This window comes from Columba livia, chromosome 10 (assembly GCF_036013475.1).
Source record: "Columba livia isolate bColLiv1 breed racing homer chromosome 10, bColLiv1.pat.W.v2, whole genome shotgun sequence".
Classification (NCBI taxonomy): domain Eukaryota; kingdom Metazoa; phylum Chordata; class Aves; order Columbiformes; family Columbidae; genus Columba; species Columba livia.
Genome location: NC_088611.1, coordinates 13,236,758 through 13,260,054, shown reverse-complemented (window position 1 = coordinate 13,260,054; position 23,297 = coordinate 13,236,758). Strand labels below are relative to the sequence as shown.

Below are 23,297 nucleotides of genomic sequence, written 5' to 3'. Positions count from 1 at the left end.
GTGGGTGATCTTTACCCCTTCCACCATCAACACTGCTGCTTTTCCCGGACAGGAGTCTCTCTCCATCATTGTGAAATTTCCAGGGCAGAAGCATTTTGGCATTTCCTGAGCTGCCTTTTGGTTTCAACAACACTGTAGTTGTTGCATAAGTTTGTACCTCTTGTTTTGTACCTCCTAGGGTTCAGTCATGTGTCTGCTGCTTAGGAAGAATTATATGGGTTATAAAAGTTTTCTTACAGTCTTCCACGATGGTCAGCCAATTATTCATATTTGGCTGGTATATTAAAGCCATTCTAGGTGTTTTCTCATACGTATTTATGGTTTTGAGTCACATTCTTCTGTGATCATGCAGGAGCAATGGTTCTGCTGCTGTCTTTGTCCTAGGTTGAGCCTGCCAAAGATATCTTCCCAGAATGATCTTATTCAGCATAGGCAGCATGGAACAAACTCTCCAGCCTGATAGGAACTGTGCTTTCCCCTGGATAGTTTCCTTAGTTAGAGAAAAGGAAAATCATCCCAAGGTCGTTCCCTGCACTACCCATCAGACACATGACTATGGGAATAGCCTATTTGGTAGCTTCAGCATTTAGGAAGAGGAGGGGTGAGCACAGAGAAGTCTCCTGCCTGTCAGAGCTATGAAGGAAGGTGGCACTGTGTCCAAGGTAGAGAACTGGGGAGAGAAGGGATTGGTCTATCTCTTGACACTAGGCAGATGGGGAGGAAGAAGTAGAATTTTTGTTTGCTAAGCTTGCAAAACAGTGAATTCAGCCAGGATTTACACTTTTACCTGTCTCATCACTTAGTCAAACACTTTATTCTCTAAGATCTCAATTAGCTGTTGCTTAACAGTAGAAGCACTGAAATTCAGAGGAGACTATGTTAAGCTTCCCAAAGTTTGGCATACCTAGAAGTTGTCACTTTTCACAGTGTTTGGCAGTCTAGCATATATCTTGTGCCAAGACTTGCTGGTTTCCACAAGTCACATTTCTTCTGCTCATCTGGCTCATAGAGCAAGTTTGAATTTTCAGACCATGGGAGTTGGAGACTGGTAACGGATGGGAGATAATGATCATAGCCATGTCCATTTTCAGCTTTGATTTATTATATAGCTGAAGTTTTACCTCCTTATTCCCAGGAGACTATCTGCTGGTATCACAGAAGGCTTCTGGGGTTACAGAGGACATTTTTAAACTTGTGAAGCTCTTGCTGAAGTTAACTGAATATCTGTAGAGCACAAAAAGAGAACAAAGATGCATAGAAATCTAAAGCTTAAAGTCTAGTTCCAGTGCTGTGTTGTGAAGATCATCTGCTCCCTTGACAATATAACTTAAACCAATGAGATACTTAACAGAACACGGACTGGAGTAGAAGTCTACCTCATACCGGTAGGAGACATGACTGTTATAGCTTGGTTTCATGCTTGCTCTGGTGTTTAAATCTTCCTTACCTTCACTGATACCAAGCTTTAACAAATAAGATCATCCATGAAAAAGTGATCACTGCAGGAGAAGAGAAGAAGCCTGTACACTTTAAAGCAATATTTACACTGAAAGATGGGTCATGTTGTTCAAGAGCTGTGGATTCGCCTATATGGGGTGAATCGTGTCCAGGGTGTGATTCTAACCACTAACATACCAGGAAAAAAAATCAAGGATTTAACCATCTCTTTTGAGAGAAGGAAGGAAGGAAGGAAGGAAGAAAGGGGGTAGAAGAAATTAATGTTTGTCCCTTTTCCTGTCTCAAAAGGAAGGATTCAAATATTTCACTTCAGGTCTGTGATTCCTGAGTAGAGCTCACTTTGCAATTCAAATTAAGTTGCCTGTCTTCCTGAATCTGATGAGGAGGGCACATTATATTTATATGGACCTTTTTCAAAGTGGAACCACACTTTAAATATTGATTTCCACTGACATGCAAAATGCTGATATGCACAGTCAATTATGTCAGTGCTTTATTATTTTATTTTTTTTAAATATATTTTCTACATGACAGGGTAGATCCCTAGTTCTCAGCCAAATGAACCATCTCAGTAACATGCAAGGAGCTGTGGGTTTGACTGAAATCCAACTGGAACATAAATTGCAAATTCAATTAATTGTAAGCAATATCTTTAAGGTATTTGAAGAACTATGCCTTGCTTAAAATTTCCTAGTCTGTAATATGTATACATTATATACAATAGTGCATACGTATATATACACATTGGATATATACATATGCATGTATATATATACACACCAGGTACAATACTATATACAAAATTTTTGAACTTGAATGAAAACTACTGTGAGCTTTAGGAGTGTATACTAGACTGTGCCCACTCACATGATAAACTCATAATACGGCAATTGTATACTTCCAAGTTTTCTGTACACCTCAAGTATTCATCTACTATTTTATAACAACTAATGTAAAACATGCTGTTATAGGGTTGGATTCAAGTCATGTCCAAACTGGGATAATTCAGGGCTACCCATGCCCGTCCACTTTGGCCCATGAGCTGCTGGTTGTTGCCTCATGCAGTTTTGAATTCCAAAATATTTAAGACAACTCACAGTCACAAAAAAGTTAACTGTATCTTTTATTACACTAACCCCAAATCCCTGTTTTGCCGGGAGGTAATCACCACACTAAGTTACAACACAAGAAAATGAGTGTTCACTCCACAGAATCACGAGAACTCTAGAGCACAGAGAAACCAAATTGCTGTTATTCGTTACCTGCATTATTGTTTAATGTATAGACAGATTTATTACTAGATTGAGAGAAAAGGGCTTGTTTTTGTAAAAAGTGGCAAATGGGTGATTTATAGGCATGCTAACAAGTACGGCTTAGAGATGCGGGTGCAGCAGACGATGCATGCCAGGCTCTAGACCTGACCAGGTAGATGTGCCAGAACTGTGATTTATGGCTAAACTACAGGATTTTTTTTTCTTGATATTTTGGGCCAGCTGTGTCAGTTGTTTTTATCGACTCCTTTCAAATGGATCTAATAGCACATTTTCCATTCATTCCCTCCTGTTATGCTGCCAGCTCTGTGGGACACCAGTTGCTTCTTACTAGCTATTTCCCTGAGTACAATCAAGTGTGTCTTAAACTCTACTGGTGTTTCGTTGACAGTGGACCATTCTGGCACTGTCATTGTGTAGGATCCTTCATGCTGTGTTGCAGCTTTGCACCACAGAAGTTAGCAATGAGGCTGAAAGCCAATTTTGACATCCTACCAAATCTGCTGCTCCCCTGGCTTTTGCAGGTCCCTGGACCATGCAAGAACCAACAGCCCTGGCCCAGCACCCATGACCTATTCAGGGTCCTGGGTGACCTGAAAAGGTTTTCCCCTTTCTCTGCCCTGCCATCTAAACTCTCTGCAGCAGTGCAGTCTGGCTGCCCACGTCTGATCTGTGTGTGGCTGCTGATGCAGGCAGGCATGTCCTCAGTGCACATGAAGATCACTCTAGCAATTCTTGCCTCAGATACTGTCTGGCACAGGGACCCCATTGCCATGCAGTTGGATGAGAAGCCAAAGGCCCACAGCCACCCAAAACACTTCTAACCCCTCAGATTTAGGCTACCATTGTGGACACCATCGAGACTAGCAATGGTGGTGTTGTCTTGCTGTGCCTTTAATTTCCTATTCATGAATCTGGATTTATTTGCCTTTGTATTGAAATAAGAAATTTGTTTTCTTTTTGCAGGTGTGGTTGTCTTAGACTTCCCTCCTAGTCATCCCAAGGGTGATGACATATTCTTATGACACCTGAAACAATGTATGCAAAATTACCTGACCACAACTTATTGGGGAAATGGATGAAAAATGCTTTCATTTAACTGATTAACATTTAATTAACGTTGTTAATTAACATTGATTTTAACTTTTTCAGTTGAAGTGTAACACTGAACATTGACCTTAACTTTTAAAATCAAAGCTAGGTGCTAAGAAAGCCTGGAGAAAACCATGATTGATATTGTGCATTATAATCTACCTGTATGTGATCTGTGTTGAAGTTATGGAGTAATGTGCATTGTACCATATAAAAGTCTAATGATAGTTAATGTTAGTTAATTAAGATGAACAGTGAATGGTATTACCCTGTCTCATATGGGTATTAACAATGTATTAGAGTCTAACAAAATATTATTTTAGTTAAAACCACATATACTGACTCAGTCCAGATTCTCTCTGAAATAAATGAATTCTGAATCCGATTAAACTGCCTACTTCAAAACAATATGATGCTCCTGGATCTCAACACAGCAAATAGGAAAACAGGCTATAGTCTAATATGATAAATGAATTTTCTTTACTTATTAAAATAAAGAAATAACTTTATACTTATGTTTAGGAATTCCAGGACCATGGAGCAGAGATGTCCAGTATGCTATTGCAGAAAATTGCATTACATTATTCAGTTCATAAGCTGAACAAGCTCCATTTTCAACTGATAAGGTTTTTCCTCTGCCTTTTCACATTCTTCCATCCTTCCCATTTAAACTGCTCCTAAGGAACTGCTACTCCAGAATGACATTTCTACTGTGGTACACAAAAGACATGGCCAGTGATGCACTAGATCCCAGGCAAGCAGGTACAGCCCTGTGCGTTTTCACTGATCACAGAGTAATGTCAGTGTGCTCCTGCCTTGTCCCCCAAGTACCACAGGGACAAAGTCAGCATTTAGCTCTGTAATCTCAGGTGTATTTAGCTACAAGAAGTTATGGTCCCTTGAAGCAGGCTCGAACAGCTGATTGGTACATTATATACTACTGAGGCAGACCAGAAAGCGGCTCTGATCTCTATCCACTCCTGTGCTCAAGATATCCCTTTACAGACAAATATGCAAGGGACACAGATATAGACAGGACTTCTCTGCTTGCAGTCATGAATGTAGTGCAAAGCATCAGTTAGATGTTCATGGTCCAAGGCAAAAAACAGTATCTAAAGAGACACAGAAATATACAGGAATGCAAGTGTATGTATATCCTTTAAGCACATGAATATACATGCAATATTAAATGTGAGAAGGATTTAAAGAGGCGGTATTGTACCTTTAATTAGCAGGTGGTACTTCTTAGCATTGTAAAATAAATGAGCCCTGTTAAGTGATCTGTAGAAGAGCATAATGACTGTAGCGCTCAGGTTATGAAGGGCATTTCTATAAAGAGAGGAGTAGTATAAAACAGACAAACTCTTCATGCAGTTGTATTTACTCTGCATAGTCTTATCAGCAGAGCCAGGTGGTCAAAGTCTGGTTGGTGCTGCCATGGAAGTAAAGCAACAACCAAATTTCCAAAAGCAAATTAATATTGTAGGAGCCCGTGAAAAGGGAGGTGGAAGAGGAGATAGGAGTGGGAGTGAGAGCAGAAGTCACAGTGACTTGAGTGAATGAGAAAGGTGAAAGCTCATCAGACCAGATCCTGTTTGAAAAGGAAGTTGAGGTCCATGGATGACAGGCAAAGCTTTTTTTCTTGTCCTTTTCCTTCTGAGTCAAAGTCTCTGTATTTGAGCACCTTTCTTCAGTACCCTTCACTTCTGTGGCCATTTCTTGTGTATTGTTGACTCCAGACAGCTTAGGAGTATATTGCAAACTTTGCCAAAACCTGGCTGGCCAAGAAATGAAATGGACATTACATTTCCAAGCATAGTTTTAACTCTAGGATGAATGAGTGCTTTCTACTGTGTGGTAGGTGGCAGAGAAAACTTGTTTCTGCTTTCACAAAATTGAGAAAACCAGGGGTTTATGTCTTTGCAGGAAGGTGACACCTCCAGAATCACAAAATCTTCCTGTCACACAATGCTATCTACGCTGTGTCTCTCACCATTGTCATGTGCTGAAGGACACAAGGAGCCTTTTACCCTTTTCAGGAAGAGAAGTTGCATCAATTTTGAGTGTGTTCTTGTCAAGAGAAGAAGTTTTACAATGAGAAAAGTCAACTGATTCTCAAACATACAAGCATTACAACAATGCTCATGTTGACTTTCTGTCAGCTCTTACTTCCTCGGACGTTCCCTTGGTGTGATTTTTGAATGGCACTGTAAAGTACAGGACCCAGGTGCTGTGCTACAGAAGATAATATTCTGAGGATAGTGTCTGACCTCTCTGTGAGCTCCAAAGGCGATTGTGTTGGTAACTTTGCATTTGCCTGTGGGGCTCTCTTATAATTAGGCTATTCATGAGCTATGGGGGTTGCTTTCTACTTCTGAATGCCTTTTTTTCCCTTTGACTTATCTTTGATTCCTAGGAATTTGTGCACTTTTATTTGCTTCAGAATCCAGTAATGTACAAATCTCTTTAAAAGATCTGCAATATATGCATTCACCCCATGGGATGCCTCCCTGGGCCCATATTTGTTTTTTGTGTGTAAATATGCACAGTGGCCTCACTGCTGCTCACACATGAGAAGAGATCACACTGAGGTGACTGATTATGAATCAAAATTAAAACCACCAATTGGCATTAAAGGTCACATCTTTATTAGAATTATTCATCCAAATACAATTAGCTGCACACTGATCTGTGGGGAGGAGGAATGGAGGCGCTCTGTGAGTCTGACCTGATCCTGACCCAACTTATACCAACAGTGTGTCGTTATCTTGGACAGAGCTACTTCCAACTTGTGGCAGGAATACAACTCATCTTCCACAGCCTCACTTCTCCTCCCAATGGCAGCACAAAGAATGGAGAGAAGACATTAAGACTCTTGGTCTTGAGGCAATGAGGTGTGTTTTATTTTTCTTTCTTTTTTTTTCCCTATTCTGTTTTGGAAGTGACCTCATTCCTTACCCTGTTGGATGAAGTTCCATCAATACACTTGCTGTGGACGGACTGCATTACTGTGGTAGTCACTCAATATAGTAACTGGGTGAGGCACTGAAGAGAGAGAGCAGGAAGACAAAAACAGGACAGTGGGATCAGACTGATTTGTGCCAACCTGTTAACATTAATGCTTAATCCCCAGGGACTGCATGTAAACCCTGGTAAATGAAATCTAAGATGAAAATTCATCAGAATTTGAAAAGCAAGTGACCATCAAATTTAAAAAGTGAGAGGAAAGATCAAGTAGAAAGAAAATCGGTAGACCATTCACTGTGAATATGAAGTAGAAAGCATTGATGAGCTAGTTATTCCACACTGAATGAAATACAAGCACTCTTTCACCTGTCTCCAAAGTGTCCAACACTGGTTGCGCCCAGTCTGTGAGATTGCACAGACCCTAGCACGGGTTATTTATGTTGCAGAAACATGTTTGTTGAAGTTTACATGGTCCAGACTTGGAAGAGAATAAGATTCGTACTTAATATCCCTTATTAGACCAACAGATGTGGTTATATGGATCCTTCTCCAGAGCCGAACGGAAGCAGCAAACCTGCACATGCCCAAAAGCAGGTCCATTTTTTTTCAAATGTATCAGTTGATCTAATAAAAGACATTACTTCTACCAGCAAGCCTTTCCTTGAGAACATTTATGGTTGCTCTTATATTCCTGTAACTGGGGACTTTCAACCACTTTAAAAACATTACACTAGATGGTATCACACCATCTTTATTTGGAAGTTAATTATTATTTTTCATCTTCTTTAAGATGTGAGGAAACAGAGTTGAATAGACTTATCCAAGATAAAATAGGAAGTCTGGAGAAGAAATCAGTCTTGGTCCTCCTCCTGTCATACAGAAGACTTAAGTAAGTCAGGTATTTTTCCAGAAGTTACTTTTCTGTTATACTACAGGACTTAAACAGCAGAATGTGTTCAGAGCTTTTTTCAGGATACATGATTAATTTGAAGGTTTGTCCTCAGCATAGTGAAGTTAAAGTAGCACAAAACTGCCTGTAGAGAATGGAGTAAAAGCTTTAGGTGTTCCTGATGTATAAATGTTCTTCATTCTTATATGACAACTATGATGTTAATTTTAGAGGTATAAAAAAAAGAAGAAAACTTTCATTATCATACTTGATGGCTACGTATTATTCAGGCATCTGCAGCCTTTCTAGGTACTCTGTCATTCCTGAAGTTCGAAGACTAAAATACTCTCTGCCCAGAGAGGCACAAAACCACATGTAAACACAAAATGAGGTATAGGTACTACATTGCAATCTCTTCACATCTATTTATTGATGAAGGAAACAAAGGGAGGGAAAATATTGTGTTTTTTCAAGAATACTTGGGAATGAGTTCTCAAGTCAGTTCACAAAAAAAATATTTGCAAGCCTATCATTTGTTAACTGGATCTGTGCAAGGGGCTTATGAGCATGGCTTTCAAACTGTTATTCCTTATTGTCTATCTCAGTTCATCTTTCTAACCACAGGGCTCTTAAGTAATGCAATTCCCAAAGCTAAATGCACATACTGTGTGTCTGCAGATCCTCATAATGAGAGTTGCTACCATGTGCAATACCATGTAAACACTTTTCTTCCTCTGGTTTCTAAAAAAATAAAAAAGAATGAGATAAAGTTCCTATTGGTACATTTCAAATGCAAGGAATGTGTCAAAAGTCTCCTGAGAAGTCGAGTTTCCTCTATGCCACAGCAGTGAAGAAGCAAAATGTGTTTTCTTTCTTTCACTTTGTCAGAATGCGGCGCTAAAGTCTGGGGGTCAGGACCAGTGTCAAATAAACAACTTTACTGTTTTGAATTTTTTAAAGGTTGAAGCTCCAGATAAAACAACTGCCGTTTGCACACAATATGCCCTGTGATCACATGGCATGATTGATGATAAGTCAAAACAAATTTTGTTTATTCAGCTTTAAAGTGAATGTGGTGCTCAGATTTTTCTGCGGTTTTGAATGCTATTAGACAAACAAGGTGCACATATGGGATGAAGTAAAGGTAGAGGCCTATTTCACCAACAACGTGTTTCCTTTCGGCACTGTTGAATCATCTGCAAAGCCACCCCTTCCACCATGGGGACGCTGCAGTGCCCTCAAAGTCCAGGTGTGACTCGGACTGCCTCTCTCTGCCAGGATGGCTGTGGACTGGGATAGGAGGTATTTCAGCCTAGGGGCTGAGCTCCAGGAAAGCAGTGGGTGCGGGAAACAGCAGGGAAAGGACAAAACATTGCATCTCTTACACCGGTGCTCCAGTGGGTGCAGCAGCACCAAGCACCAGGTGTTGCAGCTTGCATCAGCTGCCATGAGCAACCTCCCACTGCGACTCACAGCACAGCCCTATGGCCACCGCTCGTATCAGGAAGCGTGACTCTGATTTAATATTTACCATATAGCATCCTTGTTCTTCTTCCAGCATATAGATGCTGCCCAGGCATCGTGTTGGATCTCTAATTTTAAGTGCTCATCCAGGAGAGGTGTTTTCACACAGGGCTGTGTTTTGCCACCCTTCCTCATGCCAAATAGTTCCTTCCTTGCAGTAGGGTCTGAAATAGATGGAGGCACGACAGACAGTTAATTCCACTCCTCATTGCCTCCTCTGGTGTGTAAGTGTGACCTCGCGGCAGTCAGTGGGACACCTACACACGAGGAAATGTAAGCACAGATCCCGATGAGAGGCAGAGGCATGTCATCTTTGTGCATGTTGGAATTTGTATTTGTCTTCATTTGTGTGCAAGAAGTGCAGGGAGGAGGCCACAGCATTTCGGAGAGGAGGATTTTGTGGTTTTACTGCTGAGCTAAAATAGCAGGTTGAAAGTATAAAGGGAAAAAGCGCCAAACTGCACAGTTTTTTATCTGTTGTCTAAGAAGGCTGTGATATTTGTTTTCTTCAAAAAAAATCAAACTGTCTTACAATTCTACTTGAAAATAAAAGGTAAAACTACATTTTTCTAAGAGGAAATCCAAGATTTTTTTTTCTATAGCCATAGAGTTCAACTGAAAACAACAATTGTTTTCAATTTTTCTTACAGGAAATATCATACCAATTCATTGGGAAAATACAAATGAGGTCATTTTTTTGAGAAACTAAAAGATTCCCTTGAGAAATCTCAGTAATTTCCTAGCACCACCATCATTTATCCTTCATCTTCCTTAAACGTATTTTTCAAGAATTCTTACCATATCCCCTTCCACTGAAACTCTTCGTGTCAAAATAAGGCATTTGTTATAAATATTAGTGCATGTAGATAGATTTTGTTTTGAAATCTTACATGGCAATACTTAGCTATTGGGATGTTGTAAACAGCGACCTACTGAATGACTAATATTTTTAAATTAAATGTTTATTGATAAAAAGAGTTAATGCTATTTAGAAAAAAAAACTTTATGGCTAATTTCATCCCACTTAGTGTATTGTAATTATATGATTACCTATAGAAACTTCAGAGTATGCATTTTGAAAGATCAAAGTTAGTGAAAAGTCAGCATGTAATTAGTTTCTTGCTTTGGAGCATTAGGTAGAATTACTGCAAAGAGGCAAAACTATCATTTTATAGAGACCCTTAGGAGATTTATAATGATGGTAGACAAATATATGCATACAATATCAGTTGGTGTGCTAAAATTTAATTTTAGTGAGGAAATGTGGTTGAAGGTGATCACAATACATGGGGATGTTCTTATTTTAATATTGGTGGATGTTATTATTAGAGAATCATATCAAAAGATATGTCACCAGGGAGAAAATATCATTTATAAATCACTAATGAGTAGCAAACAGTGTTTAGCTTGGAGGTATAAGACATCTTTTCACAATGTGCATTTATGATCAAACACAAAAGATCAAGTGGGGAAAAAATGAACAGTAGATCTATATTTTATCTTTTAGTTCTCAGCAACATTTTTGATGGTTAAACGGGGTTATACAATGGACGTGTTGAATTGCACCCTCTCTATAGAAGCAGAAAGAGCGCTTTTTGTGTATAACAAAGAGCTCACATTTTGGCCCCCAAATGTTGCCTTCTTTCAGAAAAAAAATCTTAATAAATAACACCCCAGTTTTAAGATAGTTCGTACTCCAATATTTTGAGGTGGGGGAAAGCGCTGCAGCCAAACCATGGGGTCATTGGAGGCTTGAGACTGTCAGGTGCTGTACAAGCCACTAGACCAAACCACTCTGCTGTCAGAAGTGTTGATTAAAGGGTGTCAAAATTGTTAATGTGTTAATGTAATTCTCTTACCATGCACTAACTTTCTCCACAAGTCCATTATACCCCTCTATGTCACAAATAGAGACGAAATGTTACCTTGGCTCCACCTGTGCACATGTGGAAGTCCAGAGGAATTTAGGAAGAATTTCAGTGGGTTTATGATTGAGCCCATTACACAAAAAAGGATATTTTTGAGACCTTACAACAGCATATAACATATCAGGACATCTTTTCCAAGCCAGAACATCAGATGGTTGTGATTTTAGCGTGGAATTGAAACATATGAGATGTACCTGATGGCTAACCATTTAAGACCTAATGGAATAATTGAGGAGAGAGTTGAAGCAAATGTGTGTAGGCGAGGGATTGTCATAAGAGACAGTAGGAGGATTAGAGTCAAAAAAGGAAAAGCCAACAGAGAGGTTGAGATGGGAGTCAGAAGAAATATGCCTGGAAAGGAAGGAAGAATTTGAGAGCAGATATAGAGAGTAAGAAATAGCACAGTACCTTCAAAGAATGGAGAAAAAGAAGGTGGTGGCCTGTAGTGGCAGCATTTAAACGTGACTTTTTATCTTTCTGTAAAATGTTACTCATTGCATATCCTGGAGGGGGGGGAGGGGTGGGGGAGAGAAAGAAGAAAAGAGAATGGCTTTTGCTAATTGCAAAATTACTGTAGATCCAAAGGTCCAAGAGGAGATGGACTTGTGTATATAATTCAGGCATTCATTTTAGTGCCTATAACTGTGAACAATTATTGCAGTATTGCTGCTACATTTGTTCAATGCATATGTAAGATATGACATGAGAACCATCATAAAATATACAGGACATCAAATGTTTATTCGTGGATAAACAAGGGAGTTTTATTGTTTTATTTCATATATATATTAATTTGATCTAAATGCCTTGCTCTTTATTCTTTCTCGTTAATTAATGTTGCTTTTCATGCTGGAATAAATTATCACTGACTTCTGTCATATAACAAAACAAGTCAATATATATCAAGGATTCCAGAATTAAATTCCCATTTACAGTAGATCAGAAAGTGAAATATCTTATGTTTCCCTTGTCTTGCAAAACAAGATACAAACTCTGCATCTGCCCCTCTGGGGTTTTTTTGTGAACCTAAATTGGATCTGGAAAATACCCTTCATGTACCATTTTCACAGTCACCTACACCTATTGCTAGTGTCCGCAGGACAAACCCGTAGATGGAGGATACTCAGCTAGCGGCATCCAGCCTCAGCATGGAACAAAAGGACGCACACACACCCACGCACACAGATCAGACTGAAGCGCAAAGAGGTTGCTATCACAGCGAGTGAGATTCTTAAACTAAGATTAACCTTGAAGCTCAAATGAGATAAAAACAAATAGAAATTTCTCCACAGGAATAAGAGCTTATTATAAAGGAAAGTATTTCATAACTCGCATAACTTTAATTAAGAAAAAAGGCTGGCAGAATATATTCTATCTCAGCAGCCATATGTTTAAATGTGTGTTCAGTGAGGTGCACAGAAGGTGTGCACGTCTCATTATTAACTGAGTAGATCTGTGCATACAACTTCCTAGAATTGCTGACAATATCGCTCATGCATTTACATGATGCTCATCCCTTTGCCCATTATGTAGCACCGTGTCTGCAACGTATTGAGTGAGCTGAGCTGAGCTGTGCTGATATAAACTGAGGCAGCTCTGTCCCGTAGTAGATCCAAGCAGTTGGAATGATCCCAAGGTCTTGGACTTTCCATTACCACAGTCATCCCCAGACTCCTCTGAAGTTCGGGGCTTTGACATTCCAGCCAGCAGAAAGCACTGGTACTGTCCTCATTATCACTTGTGTGGCACAAACCTCGGTGGCATCAGAAGTCTGGTTTCTGTCCTTCTGTTAAAAATGGATTAAAAAAAAATAATCTAATAAACATGAAACATTGAAAGCTGAATGAGCACAGCAAACAGAGTGCTATGAAACCTTCTAAAGGCAGCCTCTGCACGGGGATGCAGCTTTCCCCCCTCCCCACAGTAGGAGCTGGATGACTACTCCTTGTTTAAGCACAGATTTTCCCTGGAAAGTTTAGTGAAGATGTTTCCCATTTAAAGTTAAATATCCTTTCACCAAATCCTTGTCTGAGGGATCAAGAACGAAAAATGTTTTGAGGCCAGCAATGCATCTAACATTTTCATACACTCCTACTGTAACAGAAAGTTCCCTAATCACAACAGCTACATAAAGCTGTATCTTGTGTCATTTAGGGCTGATTGTGGGATCTGGCATTCAGAGTCTGTTGCCAGTTTAGGGAAGTCTGCCTCAATCAGTGTCACTGCTGGCCACAGCCGTCTGTGTAGGTTGCTGTCAATCCAGCTGTCTTTGTTTTAAAATGCTGTTTTGTTTGGGGTTTTTTTGTTTCTTTTTTCTAGGGCAACTACCACATCAATGTCAGAGTCTGATGCTGCATCTTACTCAGACATAAGAGAGATTCACACAGGCAGATCATCAGTGGTTTAAGTTATTTCCTTAGATGAAAGTACCCCTTTCTAACACTATTTCTCCAGGCTCCTGCAATGCTTGACAGAAAACCCTTCGTTGCCAAGTTATTCCGACTGTGAGTCTGAGCAGAGCAGCTGATGGCATATAAAAAACTCACTCATCCTGTATTCTCACCTTGCAAGCAGTAAAATTTGCCTGCTAATACACAAATTTCAGCTGGTTTTGCCCTTTATTGCATGGGGCTGAAGCAATTGTGACAAGACTTCTGAAAATTGGCAGGAAGACGGAGAACGTTGCTATCTAAAGCAGACATTTAGAAAAGGCTGAGCCTCCTGCTAAAGCTCTTTTGCACTTTCATACAGCTTGTGTCCTCCGCCTTTGCAGTGGAGAATTAGGTGTCTCTGAATAGTGACTGTAGCTTTTGAGGTCTGCTGGATGGGACATGTCTCCAAAGTAAGGGGAGACCAGGTTATTAGTTAAGCTGTGAAGATCCTTTCATGTTGGAATAACTGCAGAACCCCAGATAAGTCAGTACAACATGGTGTGGTTTAGCTGGCAACTCAAATTTGATGTTGTGAGCCTTGTTCTTCCCATACCTGGAGCCTTTTCCTTCACTTTAGTTGCAGAAAAGAGAGAGGGCCTTTCCAGGAGGTTGTCTTTGGCTGAGTATTGAGCCTGGGGTGCAAATTTGAAGGCACATTGCATGCTTGTGTTCTTTCTGTTGAGTTCGGTTGATCATGTTGTGATATCACGGGGAGGGGAATAAGCAGCACCCATGGGTCACAAAATAACTATTCTCACTACTAAAAGCAAAATCAGCAGACACTCTGCTTACAAATAGCAAAGAAGCGCTGTTAGCATCATTTGCAAATCAGACGTGTTTCAAATCTCCAAAACATGTCATATAGGTGAGGTGGCTCAGACCTGTTACCACAATCTGGTACCTCACGTTGTTATTTCCACGCTGCCATTTGGACAGAGGAACCAGTTCAGACAAAACAAAAATCGACCTTTGCCCATTGCTCCGAGCCAGCCCAAAGCGGAGCTTTCCTGTGCTGTGAAAGGCCGTCTCGGCTTCATTTCCATGCTCCCCAGTGCTTCCTGGTCCAGCGGGGCTGGGAACACCAGTGCCCCGACACTGTGAGAAAGCTGTTCTTGACCTTAACCTGACCAGAAACAGGAAGTAATAGAAATCTCACAGAAAAAAATACTCTTTTCTCCTGAGATCTTCAGCCATGGGGTCATTTTCTGAACTCTCTCTTTCCCTGGTGTAACCACTGACTTTGTTTACACCAGAGTAACAGAGCCCAGCCTTAATTATGGAGGTTCCCCTACAGCTTTGCACAAGAGTTGAGCTTGAGTGTGTGTCCAAACCAAATCTACTGAGCTCCTGAGCTTCTCCCATCCCTAATTATTTGTGGGTTTTGGATATATACCAAGAAATTAGTTCATATCCATCTACAATTTTCTCTTTCTTTGATTGGCTTGAGGGCTGGAATTAAGAAAGAGAATTACCTAGAATAATGCTATCTGTATTCCACATGAAAAGAATCCAACCAGAAGCAACAATGCAATGTTTTTTAAACTGTATGATATGATAATGCATAATGACACACTGCACAAACCGACACATGGTTTCCACGAATACCAGTGAGGTTTCTCTTCAAGGAAAAAGTAATGAAATGGAGCAGACCTCAATCCAACCACAGCAGTACCAACCTGAGCATCCACCAGGGACATAATCAGAAATCACATACTCACTGCTGAGGAGCTATAATTAAACTAGATTTAATTTTAATGGAAATTCTTCCCAGAAAAAAAAAAATATACCGATGTTCCCCACCCCCTCTAATGTTGTTCCACTGTTCAAGGCTTTATGGAAATAGTTACAGGATTTGTGTGTTTTGCAACCCCAAATGTTTTCAAAACAAACAGAACATCTTAAAAATGAAATTAATAAATCTTTTACATTCATACTCAAAAGTCAGTCATGCTGAGGTTGTGTGGGTTCATCAGCATCAGATGCTTCCTGCCGACTGGTGCCTCCACCCAACACATGTTTTAAATAATAATCAAGTTCAGCCTTTGCAATTATATTTTTGTCTTAATGCTGTTGCATGGTAATGCTTCTTTTATCCTACTTTTATCTCTCAACTTTATGTCAGACAGTACTACTCCTACCTAGGGATGTGAAAACCTGATAACTTTAAGAGGATTAATACTGGTGAAATGTGCTTTATTAGTCTTGGTTTGTTTTATTAGTACCCTACAGTTTGATTAGGACTAGGAAGCAGTCAGAAATATTGTTTGCCCAAGCAGAGAGAAAATAACACCAAGCAGAGAGTTAAATATATATCCATTTATTGGGCTCGTGCTCTCACAAGTGCACCAGCTCTTCCTGTGTCTTACTCAGCCTCTCTATTTACAAAGGGCACAGGCCTCTTGGAAATGTAAAACAGAACCCAGAACAGATTCTTCAGTGCAAACATGTGCAGTTCAACTCTGCTTGGCACCATGTTACCCGTCCTTTGCAGAGGGACAGCCCAGACCACGGACTCCTCCCTTTCTGCAGCATGATCATGTAGCTCCAGCAGCATTTGGAGAAGTGCAATCTAGTGCTGTGCCCAGCATAGGGCTGCCCCTGGGCTAATCCTGTTGCCATAAATCTATTCTCTCTTTCACATAAATCTACTCACTCTTTCCTCCATGGGCACAATGTGATCAAGCATAATCCCTGTCCTTGCAGTCCTGGGGAAGTAAAGGCACAAGCTGTGTGGTGCTTTTCCCACTGCTCAGCTCACCGTCATACTGGAATGGTGTTGGGCAATGCTTTCCAGGGGAAAGCTGGACAAATCCACCTGGCAGTGACACCCTGTAAAGCGTGTTGATGTAGAAGTGATGAAGTGTTGCACAGAAATATCTTGTTACCTTCTTCTTGGGATAAATCAGCTCAGGCTGAGTTAAGTGCTGTTGTTTGTAGTACTCAAGCTAACCAGGTTAAAATTAGGCTGGGTATTGTGCCACTGTGCTGCAGCCCAAAGATGTCCCCTTCTCCTCTAGATGCTTTTGGATGCCCATCAGAGAACGCTTTGATGGAGAGAGAGTTTAGGCATATTCCCAACGACTCTCTGACAGCAAGGCTGGCATCTGTAGGAGTAAGAAGTGTGGTTAAATATATTCCTACATGTGATAGGTGCATGGAAAACCCATTTTTTAATTTTTGGCAGAAAGGAATTGGAATGCAACTGGGCAAGCTACAGACCCATGCTCACTCTGCCAACTTTTGTAATAATAGGAAGCTAGTTACAGTAAACAGTGGTAAATAACACACTCAAGAAATCCGTTGAGAAATAAATTATTTGTTCTTATACAGGAAAACAAAAAAGGAGACATAGCTTTATTTTTTAATACTATTGTGCTCCACCCACACTGTCTCCAGTGTAACCCATAACAGTGTTGGCTCTTGAGAAAAACGCATATAATGACTGGACTCGGTCTCCTTGCACAGAAGATGGATACTAAGACTAGATACTAAAACAAAGATGCTGGCTTACCAAAAAATTCACATTCAACTCTTTGCAACACATTCATTCACCACTTTCTCCATTTTTTCATGTAGAAAAGGTTTGGTGACTGGATTTATTCCTGATTTGTGCTGGTGAGAACGAAAACAGAATGAGCACAATGCTATTTCTATCTGTGCCCAATATATATAGTACATTACTTACAAAATATTTATCTGTGTTTCTTCCCACCCACTACTTTGTTACATTCATCACTGCCTGGTAGGAGAGGTAGAAGACACAGCAGATATATGAAGATTGGAAAGGATGTTTATTTGAAGGAGATTTGCTGTGAGTTATGAAAAAGGCTTTTTATAAAACTACTTTCCAACATTTTTCTGGAAGTAAACAACAAGTTTAGTTATAGTAATAGCTTATTTCAATGCCCATTAAGGATCTGTTGCCTTTTCCACTATGAGCTATTTTTATAATTAGAAAGTTTTTACTTAGGTTCTCTTACTGAAATGTAAACCTGCAACTTTTTCTCATATCCCCCACGGTCACAGAGAATAGTCTATTCCCTGCCCCTCTGCAATGGCCTTTTGTGTGTTTGGCATGACCTGTTTCTACACTGACCCACCCCAGTTTTTTCTCTCTCCTCCCCTGGTCTTTCAGCCCTGGTGCAGGTCTCCACTGGGTTCTTTCCAATTAGTCCTCACTCACTTGAGCACCACACTGAAGACGGATGATGGCACTCAAGCTGAGCTTCCCCCTGAGGATGATTACTCCTTTTTCATGGCAGAGTGACTTGTCTCACATCTGTCTCATGACCCCTACACATAAAGCAGGATGAATGAGAGTAAGACAACAAAATTGAGGCTTTGTGAATACACAGTCCTGTTCGGCAGCACCAGTGGCTGGATGCACAGTGGGACCATATCTGCAGACGTGGAGCTGGTTTGAATAGTAGTGGGACCAGCAGACCAGCCTTTCCCTGTGGCTGGGCCCTTGTCTGAAAGCAAAAGTGGCAGTCTTGAAATAACTCAAAGGCATTGCAAGAAGAAGCAGCCTCTTCTGCTTCTCCTTCTACTTCTGCCTAGCTGTTACAGCCGGGGTCTGATCTGAAAACATGTCCTTCCTGTGAGGTTCAGACCACAAAACTGACTTTTTGCCACATTCCGCTGTTGTTATTTCCTTGGGTCGCTGTATGAGTCTAGTTTATCACATCCAGTCCTGTGATAAACATGGTTAGTGTTTGAGAAATCTATGAAGTCAGAAGCTTCCCATGGAGAGTTTTTCTTTACTTCATCTGGAATCTACCAACCCATACAAGTGTACACAGCATGGTCCCTCAAAAGGTCCTCCTTTGTCACCTCTGGGAAATTTTGCTACTTCATAGTTGAGCTATTTCACACAGAAACTTGTGCTGTCTGGGAGGGAGGGCAGGTCACGTTGCTGAGCTGCAGGCTCCCAGCTTTCCTGGGACTCTCTTTAAGCCAAAGATGGGAAATACTGGTGAAGTATTTCCACCCAGTGCTCTCCTGGGCTCTTCCCAAAAAACAAGGGAAGAAGCCTAGAAGATGGGGAAATGATACTGCCGTGGCAAACAAGGGCACTACCCTTGCTGCTGCAAAGGGCACACCATCACTTACTGGAAGATGAGGTGGAGTTAAGGGAAAAACTCTTTGCCTCTGGGATTTCATCCAGGTCATGTAGATGGTTGATCAGAAGGAGCAGTCAGGACTCTCTGTGCCTAATAATCCACTTGGAACAAGAGCAGAGCAAGGGATGCAAGGGTGGCTGAGCAACGCCAGGAAGGACCGTGTGCCTGGTCTTAGCTGACCATGAGTACCCTCCCAGCACAGCAGCATTGCCCAGCGCTGCAGTGTGCTCTGGGCATCCTCCCTTCCCTCAGCTCCCACTGGGACCATTGACTGACCCCACAGGTAACTGATCTCCCATGATATGAGGCACAGAAGGTTGAATAATAAATAAATAAATAAATAAATAATTCAGAAATAATCTTTTCTCACATAAAAATCCATGTTCCTGGGGAAAAGCACACAAAGCTGAGGCCAGGAATAATCTGTTCAATTCCAGCAAAAGCTCCGGTTCCCCTCTTCTTTTGTGTAAGTCACAGACTGCCTTTTCTCCTCCCATAACAATCTCATGCATAATAAAAACAGGGCTTCCTCTGAAAATCTTTTGTTTTCCAAAAATATGAAGAGTTCCAGGGAGAGCCTCCAAGATCAATTTGCTATCTGATTCCAAACAGAGCTGAACAAAATCTCTGGTTTTCTCCACTGCCAAATATTTGTGGTGACATGCAGGATCTGCCCCTAATGTCAGCAGGAATATCAACAAAACATTTCCAGCATGTTTTCACAAATTTGCCATCAGTTCCCAGGCCATTTGGTGAAACTCTACAGACATTGTGCGTTCACTTTGTTAAAACCGTCCATGCAGTTTTAAAGAAAATATCATCTGATGACTTCCCACCACATTTCTTGTCTTTTTACAGACTCTTAAAATACTATGTGATTCTTTCAAAATGTTCAGATAATCACTCCTGCTTTGATTATAAACAAAGAAAACTTTAATTTGTCTCTTCAGCCAAATTCAGGAAAACCAGATCCCCCTGCTCACTTGGGGAGGGAAAGACAAACAAATGTAATGAAGCCAGGCAGCTGGGGGAATAAAATAAAATAAAATAAAATAAAATAAAATAAAATAAAATAAAGCACTGATTAATGGAGAAAAACAACTTGCATTGTGGTTTTTTTTTCAGTCCTACTTGTCCTTCTACCAGCAGCCAAGACACAAGGCAAAAGTGAAAGTGCAACCACTCCTCTGCTCCTTCCCTCCCAGCAGCACCCTGCCCGTCTGGGGGTGGTGGAACCACGCTTGGACCCTCTCCCCTTGGATGTGGGTGCATCTCCAGCCCAGCTGTTACCACAGCCTCCGGTTCACGCACTTTCCAAGAAAACAGCAGCTGCTGCTATTACATTTCAGGTGATGCTCGGAGCAGTTGTCACCCATTGCATGCTTGCAAAGAGATGGGATTTTTGAGAAACTGCACTTGATATCTCTGCTCCTTCCTAGATATGGAGCAGTAGGAGGTGAGGTTGCTGGGAAAGCTGGTGCTGAAGAAAATCAGCTGCTGACAGGCTTAGGAGAGGCGGAGCAGGGATGCCCTGATGCCATCACTCCTGCCCCAGCTCTAGGTCTGGTCCCAGCTCTTATGATCTGCACAAGATGTGCTCAGTAGCTTCCCCAAAGGTGCTCATGGGAAATGTCATCATGGATTTAGAAGTGTTCTCAGAGTGGAGTTTTATCATGTTTTTAGAGTGGGAAAGAGATTCTCCTCATTTGTAACTAATTTTCAATGTTTTTATGCCACAAGTACTCCAGGATTAGCCTCTTATAGACTAAGAGAGTTTAAGAGACTTCAGTTTAAGGAACAACACATGCAGCAAGTTTACGGATTTCCTAATGATTTCAAATATCACTTACATCACTCTAGAAGACACCAAGTCCATGAGAGATAATATAAACCTCTTCCTTGTTCTAGTTCTTGAGATACAGCTAAATGCTGCAGACACATTACTGTGACTGAATGCATATAATAGGTATTTGTGCATGCAAATGGCCAGTTATATGTGAGCAAGTAATTACCTGATTTGCATGCCCAGACATGGTAATTCAAATGTAAATTAGCTGTGCAGTTGCAGATATACTTTGCATGTACAGTTGGCTATTTGTAAAAAAATGTATATTTTTGTCCAGCCAAAAGACCCTTTCACCCTCCTCAAAATGAGATATAAGTGGGCCTTAAGTGGCACATGCTTACATCTGCCCAGGGGTGAATGTCGTCTGTATGAATATATACGCAAGAACTGCTCTGCCCAAACTGGAGCTCAACTTTATTTATAGAAAGCAGCAACAAAGTGTTTCTGTCAACACCCACCAAAATCAATACGAGTCTTCCTAATGGCTTAAATGGACTTTGAATCCAGCCTAGATGGAGCAAGGATATTTCTTAAATTATTTTTAAAAGAGGAAGTGTCATGCACAAATATGTTAATAGATTAGTAGAGATCTGCAAGTCTCTATAAACCAGTGGTGATTATACAGCTGCATGTCCTTGGATTTAAAGTTCCCTTACCAAAACTTTTGAAACTATTTTGATGATGCTGAAATAGAAAAAATATTTACTTAGAGAAACATTTTGCTTCTGCTTTTGCAAACTTCAAAAACAAAGTAACACAAGAACGATTATTATATTTCCAAAGTTAGTAATGATGTGTTTTTGTACAACACTATTGCTATATGCAAATAGTTACATTTTTTCTTTATGAAACAATTTCATTATTTGCATTGCTACTAGTGGCTCACCAATAAAGACGAACATCACATTAGGATTCATGACAGTTTTCACATTGTATTATCAATATGTGGAAATAATTGTCTGCTCCGGGATTAAATTACATTATTGTGTATCTTTTTCATGCCTAATAAATAATGATGGATGGCTTTTATTTTCATCACCACCTGCAACCATTTAGTCACCCCTTGATTGCTGAAGATAAAATAATAAAAGGCAAGTGTTATGTTGCAAGCAAAAGAATGCAGTCAAAACAGTTGCATACCTTGTGTTTCTGTCTACCTTTTTCAAGTCCCTATAGAGTAATAGATGGCGTTCTGGGAAGGCTGGCAACCTGCAAACTGGCAAACAGTTCTTATAAATTGGACAAGTGGGGAAAATGTGGAAAACATTTTTTTCCTCATAAAACAATAATTATTTCTTAGTGCATGATTCATAATCTGAAAATTAGGTTTTTGTTCTGCTGTGAAAATCAGTTACATGCAATTAGAATGCAAAGCAGAGGCACATTCATAGTGTTTAGCCCTTTTAAATAGAAATGAAAACAGCCTGCAAATTGTACCAAAGTTTAAAATGCATACTAGGTAATTCTGAAATTCAAAGAAATAAAACCATGCATAATAAAAACCCCACTCTAGCTCATTCAGGTTTGTTGTTTTTTTTTTTTTTTCAAATTGCCAGTTGTGAGGCTTAATAATAAAAATAGATGTTGCATATTTTGGAAAACTGTAATGGTGAAGTTCTTTGCCAGTGTTGATGTATTTATACACAGGCACACCGATATACGTGTGCACATACACAAAGCCACAGTTTATGTCACTTTTTACATGATTGTCTTTTATACTAGGTCAAGTGTAATCTTGAAATTGTTATAACTCCTACCTGCACGTTCTGATCCAGAAACTCTTTAAGCTGAAAACAAATGGAGTTGACATTTTTAGTTAAAGCTTACATTAGCTATTGTCAGAAGTCTTTAATCAAACTCACCCTCTTCAGATATCTCGTATTGTTAGCCCGGGCTGCTCTGTGTGGAGTGTCATAGGAGCCTTTTAAAAATAGCACAGCAATATTTAGAATGGAAAGTTATTGCTGGATAATTTCATTAACTGCGAATGTATCAAACTGAGCTCAAGACAAAGTCATCCTCTTTTTTTTTTTTTTTTTAACAAAATAGTCAGTTCTGAGTCAAAGGTTTATTCTCTGTGTGCAGTTTCACATGCTTGGCTCTATTATCTTTAAATCACAAGATGACAATCTTCTCAGGCATACCAGAGAGTCAACCAAAATCCAACAGTAATAGATAATCCTATCAAATGTCAAGTTACTGAGGAGAAGCGGTTTGAAAAATAGGCCAACAGTCCATTACTTGATTTACCTTGAGAAGATGTTAACATTTCTGTAGTCTGCCTTCAACAGGGTATACTTTCTCTGTATTGCTAAATTGTTTAAAAGCATGTTTCAGGCATTCGTAAGTATTTCTGTTGTTTGTTTTTAAAAATATACTTTGAATTTTCTCATACAAGCAGACAGTGCTGTTTAAAATAATAAATACTTTTTCATCAGGGACAAAAAAACACTGGTGGTTGCTGCAGCCCTCATCCCTCAAACACACAAACACCAACAAAATCCTCCATTTACTAACCCAAATTTATGGCAGAAATTACAAATTAATTTCACTAATAGCTGCAGAGTGGTATTTCTTGAGATGTCTCCTCTCTTGACCTGTGGAAATGCCTCAACCATAGAAAATTGCCCTCAGAAATCATAAGCAGGGACCCAAAGGGCAGTGCTGAGTGCTGATGTGCTTGAACCGCTCATGTGGCAACGTGCCATTCACCTTGAACACATCAGCTCTTACTTGCAGCACAATTCAACACATTAAAACTTATCTA

The 23,297-nt window shown here is 40.1% G+C and overlaps 2 long non-coding RNA genes across 2 annotated transcripts in view; one reads left to right on the top strand and one right to left on the bottom strand.

The window, feature by feature from the left end:
- Nucleotides 1-22,047, top strand: part of LOC135580461 (uncharacterized) — a 188,468-nt gene extending 166,421 nt beyond the window's left edge. The window contains exon 3 of the long non-coding RNA XR_010475097.1: nt 19,810-22,047. This is a non-coding gene — a long non-coding RNA (uncharacterized LOC135580461). The remainder of the gene's footprint in view (nt 1-19,809) is intronic.
- LOC135580460 (uncharacterized) lies at nt 6,084-22,775 on the bottom strand. Its single transcript, XR_010475096.1, has 5 exons — nt 22,393-22,775; nt 22,288-22,317; nt 21,671-21,746; nt 9,209-9,365; nt 6,084-6,866 (listed from the first exon to the last, which is right to left on the bottom strand). It is a non-coding gene; the product is annotated as an uncharacterized LOC135580460 (long non-coding RNA).
- Between the last annotated feature and the right edge of the window lie 522 nt (nt 22,776-23,297).